The 18,140-nt window shown below is 42.9% G+C and overlaps 1 protein-coding gene across 11 annotated transcripts in view; it reads left to right on the top strand.

Moving 5' to 3' along the window:
* The first annotated feature begins 1,016 nt into the window (after window positions 1-1,016).
* Window positions 1,017-18,140, top strand: part of NDST2 (N-deacetylase and N-sulfotransferase 2) — a 178,273-nt gene continuing 161,149 nt past the window's right edge. For 10 of the 11 annotated variants that reach the window (XM_084841425.1, XM_084841413.1, XM_084841419.1 and 7 more), the window contains exon 1: window positions 1,017-1,194. The gene's annotated coding sequence lies outside the window, so the exon portion shown is untranslated. Of the gene's footprint in view, window positions 1,195-2,770; window positions 3,076-18,140 lie in introns of all 11 variants that reach the window. The other variant, XM_084841422.1, reaches the window with a different exon arrangement.

Genomic DNA, 18,140 nt, shown 5'->3' with positions numbered 1-18,140 from the left:
GCGTGCTATGGTCCATGGGGTCACGAAGAGTCGGACACGACTGAACAACAACTTCTATGATATGGAAATAAGACCTGCACCTGACCCTACAGCTAAATGGGGTTGTAGAATGGCCAGTACTACGTCAGCCGGATAGCATTTTAAAAACTCACACACACTATGCATGGAGGAATTTAGCAGGGAGAAAAGTAATAACTCACCCTAATTCTGTTGTGCTAGGTTTCTATCTACGGAGAGTTTTTCATATTGGGGAGAATCAGGAAATTGTTTTCCCCACCTGCAGTCCGAAGCGGTACGCTCCATTCACCCGCCTCATTCTGCTGCACGCGCGTCTGGCCTATGCATGCAGAGTGGGGTGGAACAACGGGCTGCATCGCTTCAGCCTGGGGGCGGGCGGGTATCGTTTTTCAACTCCTTTAGATTAAGAACTCTGTGCACGAAAACCCCCACACCCCTCCGCTAGTTCCTTGCTCTGATTGCGCCCTGCTGTGCTCTTTTCTTTTTTTTTTGCTTTTACAGGCAGGGAGATTGCTTTGACTGATTTAGGAGGGTATTCAAAAATGTTACATTCCCGCATGAAATCAAAGGTCTTACTCCTCTTTGTTCTACCACAACCACCTCATACTCCTGCGTGTGCAGCCTCCCCTTATCTCTTGCTGCAGTTGGGATGACAAAACACTCCCCCTTTTTTAGGGTACGCAGACAAATGTGTTTTTTTAAAGTCATACTCACGCTGACAACTGAAATTGGAGCGGCCGGGGCCGGCTGAGGAAAAGTCTTAGCGTCACGTCCCCGCACCCTTTCCACTATTTCTTATGCTCACGTAGGGGGTAAGGGGTCTCTCTATGTTCCCGCCGCCTACAGTGGCGACTTCCCCGCTTAGCGGCAGCCACCGGCCGAGGGGGATGCTGCCTTCTTCCTAGCTTGCGGCCTGCAGTTCTGGCCTGGCGGAGGCGGGACCGGGAGGGCGGTGGTCTCCTCCTCTTCCCCGTGGCCTGCCCTGCCTGTTCCCTCCCATCCCTTCCAAGTGGAAGATGGCGGCGGCGCGGCGCGGCAGCTGCGGGCCTCGCGTGCGGCCTGAGGGATCCGTGTGGCCCGCGAGAGCTCGACCGGTGGGCCGAACCTAGCAAACATCCAGGCGCTGAGGCGGGCGGACAGCTCGTGCCGGACTTGAAGGTTCCTTCGCGGCCGCAGGTGAGGGGTGGAAGGCACGGAAGCCAGCGAGCGAGCTGGGCAAAGGGGCAAGTCGCTTGGGGTATGTCGAGGAGAGTGGGAATCTCGGAGGGGCGGGGGTGGATTAGCCGGTCGCTCGGGGGCGGAAAGGGGGAAGCCGCTGAGTGGCTGTGAGGCCTGGGAGTACCAGACAGCCTCGGTCTCAGGCCCCGGGGTGGAGGACGGGCCGAGGAGGACGTAATCATGACATATTAAAGTCCCTTGCATGAGTCGGGACTGTGTGCAGGGCAGCTGGAGCATCCATTTGGTGAGAGAAATAGTAATAATGAATAAATACATAAATTTGATAATAATAAGCCACAGCAGTAACAACTACAAGTTATATAGTGCTTTCCCCCAAGTATTCAAAGCCATAACGCTTGCAATATTTGTTTCATTTCTATCCTGCTTCCTCCAAGAAGCTCAGGGTGGTAGATACAGGATGTTTCTTCACAACAGCCTTGCAAGACTGAGAGACAGTGAGTTGTGCAGAGCTACCCAACTAAGCTTTATGGCTGAATGCTATTTTCTTTAACTGCTCAAATCAATGATATTACATTATTTATCATATATTTCCCAGGACTGGGGATAGTATTGGCTACCATTAGGTTGTGAAAGAGAGCCCCCAGTTCCTATCACACCTCTGTCATAAACTCACTGGGTGATTTAGGCAAGCTGCACACTCCCAGCCTGAGTTCTCCCCTCCCTCCCCCGCCATATGCAAGATGAGGGTAATAATATATTAGAAAGTTGTTATAAAGATTATTCTGAGGCAATGTATGCAACACTGTTTAACATTTGGAAGCGCTATATAAATGCTAAATATTATGATCCCACTTCTTCCTAGGAGTTCAGGGTGCTATAAATAGGATTATCTTACTACTACTAGTACTACTACTACTCACACCGGCCTTATGAAGCAGGCTGAGAGTGAATGATTTATCCAATGCGACATAAGTAAGATGTTGTAGCTGAGCAGGGGAGTTGAACACAGGCATCATCTATTTTATCCCCTTCAGTACACTGGCTCTCTAATCAATAATCTGCATCACAGTCTTTTAAGGTAGATCAGAATTATTATCCATATATTCTAGAGGTTGAATTAAAATCAGAACTATTATCTCTATATTATAGAGGTTTGCCTAAAGTGCCCAGTGAGTTTACAGTGAGGTTAAACGGAGCCTTAGGAAATGGATTGAGGGCCAATGCAGTTGCTGGAACACTGTTGTAATAAGATCATAATGCCCAGTCCCATTTAGCAACCTAGCACTGTGTTTTGAACTAAATGCAGTGTCTGAAACATCTTCAAAAGCAGTCCCATATATAACACATTGCAGTAGTCTAATCTCTTATCAGAATATAGCCTAATCTCTGTTATCTGTCCAGGTAGGGCTGCAGCCAGGTGCACCATTCTAATTTGGTAAAAGAAGCTGTATACTATGGAAGCAATCTTTGTCCCCAGTGACAAAGCTGGGTCAAGGAGTACCTCAGACTGCAAATGTGTTCCTTGAGAGGGGGAGTACAACCCCATTTAGAACAGGATGAATGTCACTTTCAGGAGCAGACAAACTGCCTACCAACAGCACCTTCATCTTGCCTGTTCATTGGCCATCATCCAGTCCATTACTGTGCCCAAGCACTGATTCAGCATTCCCACTGCCTCACCTGAGTTATATGAAAAAGAGAAAGAGAGGGGTGTCATCAACAGATTGATGATACCTGACTGCAGATCTCCATTGATCTCACTCAACACTTTCATGTTGATGTTGAAAAGCATGGAGGACAAGATACAACCTTGTGGAGCACTGTAGCACATGTGCCATAGAATCAAGCAGTTCCTGAAGACCGGAGTTGGCCATCAAGGTAAGAGTGGAACTGCTGTAACAAAGTACCTCCAATGGGCAAGAACTGTCTGTTTGTTGATTGCTATAAGCTGCTTATAAACGCTATAAATAAATAAATACACACACCATGGTCGATGGTCACAAAAGCCTCAGGAAGTTCCAGGAGAATTAACAGGGTTCCTACTCCCCCTGTCTTTCTTCTGGTATAGGTCATCCACCAGAGCAACCAAAGCAGTCCTGGTCTGAAAGCTGAAATGAATCTAAAAATTCAGTCTCATCTAGACACAGCAGTCTTGTGATACCTTAAAGACTACCACATTTATTATGGCATAAGCTTTCATGGACTACAGTCCACTTCATCAGATGCATGAAATGTTATCCTGTGTTTGCAGAAATGTACTTGTGGTGGGGAGAGTGGGAATTGCAAGCAGTGAGATCAGAGGAGACTGAAATGTACAATGCATAAACAGAGTACTTTGACGCTTATGTTAAATCTTAGATGTATGTAGAGTCATTACAGTGACTTGTTGATATAACAAACATTCTGGTATCTATAAGTTAATTATCACCTGCCGTGAGATAAAAACCTGTTAACCCAGTTCAGTCCATGGGAAATAGAATTTCTTTGTAAATTGTAATTCAGCAGTTTCACACTACATTCTCCCTAGTTACTTTACATACGTTTAAGCTTTAGTGTAACTACTGCTGCCTGTACTTTTTGCATTTCAGTTTCCTCTGACCTCACTGCTTATAATTCCACCCCCAAACCGTGTGTGTCATGTGTATGTGTGTGTGTGTATATATATATATTTGCTAACTCAGGATAACATTTTATGCATTTGATGATGTGGACTCTAGTCCATGCAAGCTTATACCATAATACATTTGTTAGTCTTTAAGGTGCCACAAGACTGTGTTATTCTTGCCTGCAATAGACTAATCAAGCTAGTCTCATGCACATGCACCCCTGGAAATTGTTATAATAGAAGTCTCATCCAAGAGTGCTTAAAGTTGTACAGCAACTGTGTGCTTGAGCGCTTTGCTTAGAAAGAGAATATTGGCAACTTGCCAGTAGTTTCTTCAGGAGCAGGTGTAGTGCCACAGCCAGGACAGCCTCATCTTGGAAGGAGACACATACCACCTCCTGAACACAGATGGTCAGTTCCTCCCTGTTCAGTGTAATGAGTCAGGAGGGGCAAGAGTCAAATGCATAAGTGGTGGACCATACTTGTCCAAGCATCTTGTTTGGATATTTAGGCCTCAACAAGCAAAATTCATCCATCAACAGTGGACCAAGAGGGCTCTGGACACAGTTATAGGCTAAAGAGAATCATTATTAGCAGTTCACTTTGGGGCAAATGTGAGCAATTTTATATTCAAAGCATTTAGCAAACATGTCACAGCGTGTGTCCAAGAGTTCAGTCAAACGAGATTGCAAAGGCCCCGATTCACCCAGAAAAGCTATGCCAGTTGGCACTCTGAGGATGCAGTGGTGGCGAAGAAGAATGCTTCTTTGCCATCAGAGCAGGCATGATTTTGAGCTCTTACTAATGTTTGGTTAGAGTAGCAGTGAGTTTGCCATGCCCTAGCCATCTGTAGGGGAAGGCGCATGCACTCCTACATTTCTCCACTTGTAAGATGAAAGGGTGCTTGCTTTTTGCCTTCTCCTGCTCTGCCTGTTTGTTTTTTTTAATGTCTTCCTGCTGCCCCTGGGCACTCCTTATAAGTTATATCTTGAGGATTGTTGTGCCAAAGGGATATGCAGACGTGCTATTATGGTAGGGATAAGACAGTGGGTCTTTATTATTATTATTAAACTTTTAAGCTCAATACTTGGGGCAGGGAATGAAAACATAACTTGAATAACCAGTAAATCCAGAATAGAATCTAAAACAAAATCCTACTAAGTTGTGAGCTAATGACCTGAGTTTTAAAAAAATCAAGAGGAATTGGGATAATTTTTTTTCAGGGTATGATGAAAAAGTGTGTGTGTATCCCCAATATTTGGCTCATTTGGCTCCTTCTCTACCCCACTGCACCCCCGGTTTGGCTCTTGCTGATATATAGAGGATGTTGTCTCATTCTTTTTACCAGTAGCTGCTTCCGAATGCTGTACTGCACTGTGGGATGTTGCTGCTGCATTTAAGGGTACCTTTTATTGCTTGTCTGTGTCACTTTTAGCTCTGTTTTTATAAGAGAACCTTGAAGTTGTAACTAAGATGAAAGTGCCATTGATCTGAATGTACATTTATTTGAACCAAGAAGTTGTGTGGTAACTGCTTCATCGTGGTGGGGTGTCATAACTGGGGAGAGTTGAGAGTATTCTGATCTAATCCCTGCATGGTGGTAGTCTACATTTCAGCTGCAGCTTTGTCTTTCCACTTGAATACTTGTTTCTAAAAGGGTTATGAATCCGGGTTTGGACATACACTCCCCATCCACCTTTCAGTAGATGTGGTTCAAGGCAGCTGTAGATTTTTGTACCTCCACAGAAGAATATTTATGAAGTAAAATATTAAACTTTGTTCTAGGATTGGTGTCAGTCACTTGATTGCTTATTATTTGCCCACTGTCAAACTTACCTATTTTATTTCATTATGGTGTCCTTTTTGTTGTTGTTGCAAAGACAGGAGTGAGTGCTGCTTGTCTCCTAGTCCTAGGTCTGGGCTGGGGACAAGCCTAGAAGCATAGCATATCTTCACCTGCTGGCCACCTGCTATAACTGCAGGCATCTCTGAACAAAAATACCAACAGTCATCAGCAGCAAAGTTCACTGTTTTAGGGTGCAATCCAATCTGATCTGCCCTAGGTAGGCATACCCAGGCAGTCCAATCTGATCCACCCTTTGAAGGCTTACGAGTATCTGTTGCAGAGCGGGAGGCTCCATATGCTTCCCTCTCTGCATTTTAGCTAGACTGGAGATTTTGCTCATCTAGCAGAGGCTTTGGGGAGGGGGACAGAAAGAGGCTGGGGATACCTCGTATCTCTATGCCCCCAGTCTTCTCCCGCCTACGGAATGCCCCCTTTCACCCCTTGCGAGCTTGTAGCAGCAGCCAGCACAGTTCTCTCCGCACTGGCTGTGAGGGGGCAAGGGAGGCGGCGGGGGCTCAGAGCTCTGTCTCCAGGCTTGGAGCCAGGAAACCAAAATATCCTGTGTACCCCAGACACTGTCTAGGGGGTATAGGATTGCCCTCGCCATCTAATAGTTTAAAATTGTGTGACTGTAGGCTAGAGCCTTGAGCTCCAAGATAAAAGACAAAGAGAAGAACAGTTCAGTTAATTATTCGCATTTTATAGAAGCCTTGCCTAACATTGTTAAAAGTTATGCTGATTACATTTTTTAAAAAAGTTAGCTTTGTTGTTTACTAATACAGTTTACTAATTTGTTTTTTTGGAATTCATGTCAGAATAAAACCTGTTGATGATTAAACCATCTTTTTGTTGTTCTACCAGACATAATGCTTTTTAAAAAACACTTGACCAATATTTGATCGCCAGTTAACCAAATCTTTCTTGAACAAGCCAAATGCCCAACCATAATTTGTTCAGATGAGCAGTTTCTTCAGTTCAACCCCTTCTGGCCACAGCAGGTGTTAAAAATGAAATACATTCTCAAAATGTATATGTGTTAAAGAGGATAACTGAAGAAGGAATAGGAATTTATATATGTGGCCAAACCATGTGTGTATGGGAAGAAGAACTCTGGGAAATCTCCACATTATAATGCTGGAATGGATACAATACTCCTAACAGGAAAACAGCTTTATGTGCTCTTGTTCCTAAAATACATAGTAGAGTTAGATGCTTCTGAAGCATCTATTCATATGCCTATTCAGATGTACTTAAGAGCGTCACCTGCTTTTAGATAAACAGAGCACTGTTAGATTTACCATTAGAGTCCCTTTGTGAGCGCTTGAGTTCCCACATAATTATATGCTGTTAGTGAACATCTAGGGACTTAAAGGGGCTTGCTGCTTTCCACTGATTAAGGTAATAACAATGCCTCTAAATGTAATCTATATACTTGCCTTTATGAAATACAGTCTGTGGTTTAATTGAACTTTACCCATGCTGGTTTTGCTGTTCTTAATTATCTGTATGTTAATTCTGTCTGTTTTTCCTTCTCACTTTCACGTTTTCTATCTCATATAGGCTTTACCACAATTGTGCTGATCTGCTGCAATCATGCCTCCTGGCATCCTTCTCTTCTGTCGGTTCTTACCTAACATACCTCCCCCATTACTAAAATTGTGGCATTTTAACTTTCTGTCTTGCATCAACTTCAGTGAACTTGTCTTTGCTTTTAAGAATCCCTCCTGCTCAACCTCAGACTCTTGCCTTTCTTTGTTCTGTTTCTCAATTGCTACATTTTAAATAAGTTTATCACCCTTCTATTCCTGTCTTCCTGACTAAGCTTCAATTTGTCAGTCCTCACCCAGCCCATAGCATCATTCAGTCAGTGCCTCTCCTGGATTTAACAAGAATGAAAAACAGAGGTGGGTGTCATGCTGATAGTAGGACAAGACAGAGGTTATGATGGTAGGACAGTATATGTCTGGACGGTTATAGTTTTTTGTCTGTCTGTCCCCCTGAAGGATAAGTTGTATAGGGGGTCTCCTGATCGTCCTTTGCTGCTGTATGCTTAAATGGTGGTGATGCTAATTATTATACATTGTCCCGTGTCTTGGAGTACACAAATATGGGACTTTAAAAGAGTCTCTTCCTAGATTATATCCGTAAATCTGATTCGAAGGAAGTGAATAATGTAGAACTGTGTTGGCTTCTCTAAATGCTATCCTTTTCCCCAGCCCTAACTGCAAGTTAAATAATGGTTTTATTTAATAGCTAATTCTTCACCATCTCTGGGGGCTGAGAGGAATGTTCTGCAGGTGTATTGGGATAATGGTTTTGGATATTTATATTTTGCCCGTAGCTCCCTTGCTCATTATTCATACTGGCTCTCTGTTTATAGTATACTGTGAGCCAAATTATGTTGATTAATCTGTAAAAGGACATTTGGATGGGGCTTGTTTTGTGGATGATTTCCCTTTAGTACAAGGGCTTCAGGTCTCTTCCTCCCTGTGATTCTTAAAGTATGGACAAGTGCAAATCAATGGCCCAGTTCTCACATTATGAAAATCCTGGTCTCATATAATGAAAATCCTCGTTTACGCTGTTTGCTCCTGCTGTGAGCAAGGGCAGCTAAACAACCCAGGGATGCTCTGTTCCTGGGTTTTTGCAATGACAGATGAACCAGGAACTCTGACTTGTCTCTCCCTCAACAAACCAGAATTCCTGCTTTGGATGCCATGGCAAACAACCCAGGGATGGAGCCTCCGTGAGTTGTTTAGTCTCTCCCACTTGCAGTGGGAGCAATCAAAGTAGCATGCAGAAAAATTCTAGCTTATTGTAATGTGCAAACCAGGCCTATGGATTCTAATGTCAGGAAAACTGAATCAGTGGGGTGGTATGCCATTTTGATGTTTGTTGTTTGTTTTTGCTAATGTGAAAGGTCACTTCAGATCTTCCCAGGCAGGAAGTGTTCCAAAAATCTCTTACAACCAGAAGAGGATTTGATTGATCCTGAAAATAGACAATATGCTGACTGTGGTATCTCTAGATCCTGGGTTGTCAACCAGTTTTTAATGGGCATATTTTAAATTAAACATTGAAGGGTCAGCAACTGTGGCTCTGCCTATTGATTCACTCTTACATGAACCAATTCACAGGCCAAGAGTTTTTTTTTACTCATTCCCCTCCAGAGAGAAAAGGAATTGTAGCTTTGGTAAAGTTTTCCTGCTTTGAACCTCATTGAACTATTCTTATAGAACCTCTGCTGCTTTTTGCATTGTTGTGGTGGTGGTAGGATTAAATAGTCATTTTCCCGTGTCTTGGAGTGAGTGGCTAAGTTGCATAGTAAGGAGAGGCCTTGGGATTGGGAGGCTACATTGTGGGTCACATGGGAAGACCTGGGACTTGTCCCTACTCTATATTATGATTTTAATGGAAAGCATATTTCCCTAGAAAATATGTGTGAGAAAAGAATTTTTCATCACGTGAAAATGACTGTTTAAGGATTACATAGGGCTGTTAAAATTGAAGTCACATTGCCTTGCTAACATTGCTGTTCTTTGTAGGAATATTTTGCAGGATCATTTTATATACACTTGAATGCTAATCTCTTGCCAGCATTGTGACATCTTCGTGCTGGTATTGGCTCTAGTCCTAAATGTGCCTGCACATGTTCAATGAGGTTGTTGCGTCTTTTATAGAGAGAGATTTGAATTGCAGGCAGAAATATCAGCAAGGCCTCAGGGTAGGTCTACCCACATACTTATTTGTGTTGCCTAATGGTGTATGCCTGGAGAAATAACTGGGATTGTGTGTACCCACTCAGCAATTTGTGGATTCATGGGGAGTGATTTTGCATCTACATAACTGCACAATAAAAGCATAATGTGTGCCCAGGCCACATTATAATGTGTGCTCCTACAGCTTCACCCATAGGTGCTTTTACCATTATATTCACATTGTTTGAAAGCAAGCAATAAATTATCCAGGGCAATTGAATGTGATGGGTAGGCAGGAAACAGACTAGTCTGCGCCCCCCACCCCCAATTCCTGATACTACAGTTGCCATTGTATATGCATGCATGTGTTCTCTGGGGTTAATTGAATGTTCTTTGATCCCTCCCCCCAAATTCTATATGTTTGTTTGTTTTATGTAAAATATTTCTAGGCTGCCTTTCAGGGTAAGATCCCGCCCTGAAGAGAAAGGATAGGATTCTAGAGAAAAGTGTTTAGGATAGAAAGCCACTGTAGAATAGGTTAGAAGAGCTTTTTGTTAGGTTTCTAGATGCAGTGGGGTTCAGGGATGGGTGGCAATACCTAGGTGGAAAGCTAGCATTAGGCATATTCTATATTTAGCTGAAGAAAGATGGTCCTGTACAATTTTGCTAGTTGCCTATTGAATCTATTTTGTGGTTTGAAAGCTATTTCTGGAGCAATAGAGACTTCATAGTTAAGATTCCTATGGATGTCTTTTCAGCTTCTTAACCTATATCTGAAATGAATATCTGTTTAGTTAACTATTGATAGAATATCACCAGGCACTATTACCATTTTTATTAGTTCTGTGGTTTTCAACTCTGACACTTCTGAAGCTAATCCAAAATGTGCATATAAATAGAAATTGCAAGGTTGTTTTAATTTTATTTTGTGGTGCAATTTAATACAAAGTATTGGAAGTGCAACTGCACACAGTGGAATAAAAACTGGGAACAAGATGCTGATTCTAAGGATGCCTCTTAGCTTGTCATAGTGATGATGAAAGAAATGTTGATATGGGAATATTTTCTGTGATCTGCATCTTTCATTCCTGCCTGAAGTATTGTGCCCAAGTGCTTATGGCACTTCATTTAATTTTTTAGCATTGTTAGCCTAAGGCTTGCTACTTAGTGTTACATGTAGTTGGAGATTCCACTCTGTCTATAGATAGGAATCTTAGGGGAGCCAAAATGTAAGACATTTGGATTTCGTGCTGGCCATGTCATTATTATAGAGTACTTCATAGAATCATAGAATAGTAGGGTTGGAAGGGGCCTGCAAGGCCATCGAGTCCAACCCCCTGCTCAATGCAGGAATCCAAGTCAGAGCATCCCTGACAGATGGCTGTCCAGCCTAGTCTTGAATGCCTCCAGTGTGGGAGAGCCCACCACCTCCCTAGGTCATTGGTTCCATTGTCGTATTGCTCTAACAGTCAGAAAGTTTTTCCTGATGTTCAGCCGGAATCTGGCTTCCTGTCACTTGAGCCCATTATTCTGTGTCCTGCACTCTGGGATGATCAAGAAGAGATCCTGGCCTTCTTCTCTGTGACAACCTTTCAAGTACTTGAAGAGTGCTATCATATCTCCCCTCAGTCTTCTCTTCTCAAGGCTAAACATGCCCAGTTCTTTCAGTCTCTCCTCATAGGGCTTTGTTTCCAGTCCCCTGATCATCTTTGCTGCCCTCCTCTGAACCCTCTCCAGTTTGTCTGCATCCTTCTTAAAGTGTGGTGCCCAGAACTGGACACAGTACTCCAGATGAGGCCTAAGCAGTGCTGAGTAGAGGGGAACTAGTACTTCCCGGGATTTGGAAGCGATGCTTCTATGAATGCAGCCCAAAATGGAATTTGCCTTTTTTGCAGCCACATCACATTGTTGGCTCATATTCAGCTTGTGATCGACAACAATTCCAAGATCCTTCTCGCTTGTAGTGTTGTTGAGCCACGTATCCCCCATCTTGTAATTAGGTGTTCCTTGACCATATGTCTGTCGATCTCAAGCTGCAATCCTGCCCCTTCAGCCTGTACTTCGCCTTTGCCAGGGGGTCATAGACCCTCTTTTGGGAGAAATCTGAGCCAGTGTCGGAATTGAGCACCTCTGCCTTTTCTTTGTCATCTGTTATCGTTTTGCCATCCTTATTTAATAGCTGAACAACCATTTATTTCCTCTGCCTTTTACTATGCACGTAGCTGAAGAAAGCCTTTTTGTTGTTTTTAGCATCCCTCGCTAATCTCAGCTCGTTCTCAGCTTTAGCCTTCCTGATGCCATCCCTGCAATTCTGTGCTATCTGCCTGTACTCTTCCTTTGTTACTTGGCCTTCTTTCCACTTCCTATATGTGTCCTTTTTTGTTTTCAGGTCATCCCTAAGCTTTTTGTGAAGCCACATTGGCTTCTTCTGTTGTCTTCCACCTTTTCTTCTTGTTAGAATTGTTTGTGATTGTGCCTTGAGAATTTCCTTTTTTAAAAGCTCCCACCCGTCTTGGACTCCTTTTCTCATTTGAATTCTCTCTTCCCCCAAACACTGCTGTTTAGGTTGACAGACACTTACCTAATTTTCTCTAAGCAGCAAATTTAAGAAAAACTTATGCAAAGCTGTGTGTCTTCATGTCAAAAGGGTGTTAAGGTGTCTTGGGAAGAACTGGGAATCTTAGGTAAGTAAGTATCTATTCTATTCTATTCTATTCTATGGGAGATATATGGGTTCATCATTATTTAGCATCAGCTGCAATGAAAGTGAAACATTATTCTAAGCCTGGATAACATAAGACCCATAGGCTGACTTGTGGCCCATTCCCAGACTACTTACAGCCCCTGGGAGAATTCCAAATGCCCACAGTTTGTGTCCCTTTCCCACCTCTTTATGGGAACAGCTGAGGCTTACCCAAGGCCATCAAAAGTGGGGATGGGAGAATACGTGCAGCTGCATTGCTGCCTTCCTAGAAAGAGACACATAATGGAGTCAGTACCATTTTTGGAGCCAAAAAAACAACCTCCATGTCTGGGACTTCCTCAGTACGTGATTTGCTGGTAGAGGAAAGCTTTGTGTGTTGTTGCTTCAAAAATCAAGGAGAAGTAGAAATAAGGAGTAGAAATATGACTCTCCTGGCAAAGGCGAAGTACAGGCTGAAGGGGCAGGATTGCAGCTTGAGATTGATAGGCATATGGTAAAGGAACACCTATTTACTCTGAATGAGTTCAGATCTCCAGGGCTGGATGATCCTAGGGTAATTAAGGAACTGGCAGAAGGGCCACTGTCTCTTATCTTTGAGAAATCATGGAGGACGGGTGAAGTGCCAGATGACTGGCGGAGGGCTAATGTGGTCCCTATCTTCAAAAAGGGCAAAAAGGAGGAACCTGGGAGCTACAGACCAGTCAGTCTGACATCAATCTCTGGGAACATTCTGGAGCAGATTCTAAAGCAATCCATCTGGAAGCACCTTGAAAATAATGCAGTGATGACTTGAAGCCAACAGGAATTGTTAAGAACAAATCCTGCCAGACAAATCTGATCTCATTTTTTGATCAGGAAACCTCCCTTGTGGACTGTGGGAATGCTGTGGACATAATATACCTCAACTTCAGCAAAGCTTTCGACAAAGTGCCCCATGATATCCTGATGAGCAAACTAGCTCAAAGTGGGCTTGATAAAACAATGATCAGGTAGATCCACAGTTGGCTACAGAATCGAAGTCAAAGAGTGCTTATCAATGGGATCTTCTCAAACTGGGGAGAGGTAACGAGTGGGGTACCACAGGGCTCAGTTCTGGGCCCAATGCTCTTCAACATTGTTATTAATGACTTGGAGGAGGAGATGCAGGGAATGCTGATCAGATTTGCAGATGACACAAAATTGGGTGGGATAGCGAATACCTTGGAAGACAGAAACAAAATTCCAAGTGATCTTGATAGGCTGGAGTGCTGGGCATTCAATAGGGATAAAGAAACCAAATGCACAGTTACAAGATGGGGGATACTTGGCTCAACAACGCTACAAGCAAGAAGGACCTTAGAATTGTTGTCGATCACAAGCTGAATATGAGCCAACAATGTGATGTGGCTGCAAAAAAGGCAAATGCTCTTTTGGGCTGCATTCATAGAAGCATAGCTTCCAAATCCCGGGAAGTACTAGTTCCCCTCTACTCAGCACTGAGTAGTTAAACTCATCTGGCATACCGTGTCCAGTTCTGGGCACCACACTTTAAGAAGGATGCAGACAAGCTGGAGAGGGTTCAGAGGAGGGCAACAAAGGTGATAAGGGGAGTGGACACAAAGCCCTGTGAAGAGAGTCTGAAAGAACTGGGCATGTTTAGCCTTGAGAAGAGAAGACTGAGGGGAGAGATGATAGTGCTCTTCAAGTACTTGAAAGGTTGTCACAGAGAGGAAGGCCTGGATCTCTTCTCCATCATCCCAGAATGCAGGACACGGAACAATGGGCTCAAGTTACAGGAAGCCAGATTCCGGCTGAACATCAGGGAAATCTCCCTGACTGTTAGAGCAATATGACAATGGAACCAGTAACCTAGGGAGGTGGTAGACTCTCTCACACTGGAGGCATTCAGGACGAGGCTGGACAGCCATCTGTCAGGGATGCTCTGACTTGGATTCCTGCATTGAGCAGGGATTGGACTCGATGGTCTTATAGGCCCCTTCCAACCCTACTATTCTATGATTCTATAAGGAGGAGTAGAAATAAGGGGGGGGGGAATGAGCATCAACAAAAACAAAAAAGACTGAAAAGGAAAAGGAGGGTGTGTCCATGGGTGGTGACCAGAGGGAGAGTGTATGGTGTGTGAGAGAGAGAGAGAGAGAGAGAGAGAGAGAGAGAGAGATGGGGAATGACATGGATGGCAGAGAGGGGGGAAAAGAAAAATAGGCCTTCGGTGAAATAGATTTCTGTTGGCACTGAAAAATGGATTCAAAGGAGTTGTTTAGTTTGTTGCAGCTCAGCCTCTCCCTCTGCCTTGTACTCAGTCTTTTGGGCAGGTTACTTGTGCTTTGTAAATAGCCATGACTCACATGGCAGCCATTTTGTGGTCTTCCCCTGGACAGTTTCTCAAATTGGCAAATGTGCCCAGAGACCCAAAAACGTTGCCTACCCCTAGTGTATGCTATGTCACAGAGAGAAAAGGGGATTAACAAGAAAGGGGTTAAAAGGCTAACAAGTTACATGGTAAAGCATGTTTTTCTATGGTTAACATACTAATGTGGCTCTCTTGAGTTAAAGGACATGTAAGTGTGTCCTCAGAGTGATGTGAGTTGTGCACTTCTGGGTTATATCCTTTTTGATTCTTGTAGCAACCAGCACAAGTCAGCCTTCTCTCTGACAAAATAACTCCTTATGTAAGGTTTGCTGAATCAGGGAAACCCATGAAAGCAATCATCTTGCTGTGTTTAGTAGCTTTCTTTGATTTATTAACTTTGTTGAATCTGCATCCTACTGACCAGTATGTAGAGCATTTTCTTTTGGAGAAGATACTATTAGCTGTGTTTCCTCAGCTGTACTTTTCTGTCCTGAGTCAAATTTGTGTGACACTGACCTGATAACTCATCTATCAGATGTTTCTAGAAGCCTCTCCAGGAGTTTGATCACATTGGGCTGCTGATGGTTCCTGGTTACCCTGCCTTGTGAATCCTTGATTACCTCCTGAATCTTGGAACTTTCTTTGTTTTTCTTGCAAGCTGTTTGCCTATTTCATTAATTCCTAGTTGCTGGTAGCCAGGAACCTCGTATATCTGTAGTCTACATTGGTATGCCAGTCAATTACTTTATCAGATACTGTCAATTGATTGCCTATTATTTGACCATGGTAGGCGGCAACTTACATTTTGATTTCATTATGATGTCCTTTGTTAGCAAGGGCAAGGCATAAGAGCAGCTTACCCTGTCCCCACAGCAGCCAAGGGAAAATCTAGTAGCACAGCAAAGTTTCTCTTGCTGGCCACTGGTTATAACTGCAGACATCCCCATACAGGAACATAAGCAGTCACCAGTAGCAAAAGGTCACTGCCTAGGACCGCTCATGACATCGTCTTTACTGCAGGAGCACATCTTCCATGCGATCTGGTGTGTTGTAATAATTGATGCTACTTAGATGTGAAGGAATTTTAATATCATGTAGAAACATTATAACTGTAAGATGACCGTGATGTTTTTAGGATAAAAGCTAGAGAAGAACTATCCAGAGATTTGTTCACATTTAGATAAGTTCACGAAAACTTATCTAACATTGTTAAAAGTTAAAAATTCATTAGTTTCTTTTTTTAAGTTAACTTAATTGTTTCTCAATAAGATTTTACTATTTTTTTATAATTAACGTAATTATCAATCCTGTTGATGATTCAATTTTTTGTTGTCTTATAATTAATGCTTTAAAACATTTGACCGTTATTTCACAAATTTGACCAGCCAATTGACCTTTTTTAAAAATATAACTCTTACTGGAATCCAATAACCTTGGAATCCAATAACTTTGTTTGCTGCAAGGACCATATCTGCTACCTGTACCATTCTGTTACTTCCCGTGTTTGTCCACCTGGAGTTCCACGTTAGTTTTCCATGAGCTTCTGTATAGGGCACCTGGAGCATATTTAAATTTCATATAGACATTGGATGTTTTTGTACATATATGATCCACTCAGTCAAGTTGCCAAACTCAGCAAGGAGGAGTAGAGATAAGGTAAGGGGGAGGGGAAGTTGTCCTTTAAGCAATAGGGACAATTGAGTGAATCACACATTTGCAAAAACATCTGAGGTCTCAGGTCTGTATTAGTATAATTACAGTAATTATTATTATTGCTATTTACTATTATATAGGCCTCTGAAGATCTTATAATGAGGTAAGAGTGAAAATCTCAAAGATGGGGGAAGAATTGTATAGAGGTCCAGTGCCCCAGACTGATCACTTGTATCTTGCGTGTGGAACCACTAAACACTCATTTTCAGCATGGCTTAGACAGGTAGCTTTAAGCTTGAGCTTAGCAAGTGTTCTTATTTCTTTTTGGTTCCCCATCTTATTTTTTTTATATAACAGAAGCCTCAGTCATGTGGTTGTATACAGCATTCAGGGCACAGCAACAGTCAACCTCCAAGCAACTATGTAACGCACAAGGCTCTTCCTGATCATTTTACTGTTCTTACTGCTTTAAGATTTCATGGTGCTGTTTTCTACTGTTCTTTTTAACAATAGTTTGTTTTTTAGAGGTTGGAGAACTTAAAATAGCAAGTTGCTTCTAGCATTTGGCATGAGGTGATAGCAGTAAGTGCTGTCAGAGCTCCCATCTTCTCCTTTAAGTCAGACAGTCATGAGGTTATCTGTCCTATGACTACTCTTTCTGGTATTTAATTCTAGTGTTATATCATCCCCTTAATAACTTAAGGAAAAGCTAGTTCCTTCTGGCTGTTCTCCTGCCTAGCATGTGCTGTTTGGTTCAGGACATTTCTATTGTTTTTGTATATAATCTTCACTACAGAGAAAAAACAACAGAAGAATTTCAGCTGCCTCATAAGTGTTGGCAAAAAAATGACAATATTTAGATGAGGTTCCAGAACAATAAGGAACTGCATTGGACTGAGTCAGACTAGAGGTGGGGGGCTAGGCTGGTGCTATCAATCTCGACTCCACAATAGACCCCCAGTATAATTTTTTTTGTACAGAGAATTTTGAAGTTTGTATGTGTTTCTGGACCAGGTAGCTACAAATTTGATTTGGGTAAACATGTTCATTCTTTGGCTTCCATTTTCCAAGTTGGTGGCCATGAACAAGTGCATGCAGAAAGCTTATTTTAGTGACAAAATATATGTTTTTCAGTGAAGAAAGTTAATTACCATTGTGCCAAGAAGTGGTGTAGTGGAGGCAGGGCTCACAGGGATGCAGCCCCAGCACTTTTTCATCAGCAGGGACTCTGATGTCAATTGTCACCCCCCTCAGCATTCCCTGTTCCCTCTGAGCTTAGCTGCGATCCTCACTGTAACTGTGGGGGGAATTAATTTTCCAAGCAACAATATATTGTTCCATGTTGGAATACAAAGTGTTTGGGATGACTTGTTCTGGATTGGGCAATTAAGATCTGTTCGCTTTACCAAAGGCATGCTCTTGGTGGAGATGAAAACTCCTAGAACTGGTTTGTTGATATGGATTGACACAGCTGCCTGAAATTTTTGGACTGCCCTTGGAGGCTGTCACAATGAGCTCTTGCATGTCCAAATTTACCACTACACCACTCTGTGTGTGTGTGTATGTGTGTGTAGTTCATTCCAGCTGGGTCTGTGGATGTTTCTGTTGAAGGTGGAGGGGGGGGATATAATGAAGGAGCTTAGGGAAGGCTAATGGCCAGTGTTGGGGTGCTCAGGAAGTGTGCAAGGGGGCTGTTTAAATGAGAAGGGATCTGTCCATGAGGGCTGAGTTGAGAGGGTGAAGCTTCCATAGAGTGTCGTATTTTGAAAACCTAAAATGTTTGTGTTTGAGTGAGAGAGTGAAAAAGAGTTTAACACCCCTGCATTTTTTTCTCAGACGTCCAACTGAAATACCACTGCCTTACTCTCAGCTGCACTGTATATCTTACAAGGTTGTACAATCTTAGAAGGGGGCGTGGATGTGATGGGTCGTGGCTGTGACTGTCACGAAGGGACCCTGCACTTCTGAATTTGTCACTGCACTACTGGTGCCAAGAACAGTTCATATAATGTAGCAAATGATGGATAAGAACATAAAAAGAGCCCTGCTGGAGCAGACCAGAGGTCCACCTGATATAGCATCTTTCC

This window comes from Heloderma suspectum, chromosome 3 (assembly GCF_057233095.1).
Source record: "Heloderma suspectum isolate Gila_16-S chromosome 3, 16-S_ref, whole genome shotgun sequence".
Lineage (NCBI taxonomy): Eukaryota > Metazoa > Chordata > Lepidosauria > Squamata > Helodermatidae > Heloderma > Heloderma suspectum.
Note: the sequence above shows the minus strand (reverse complement) of the source record. Positions and strands in the feature narration are given on the sequence as shown.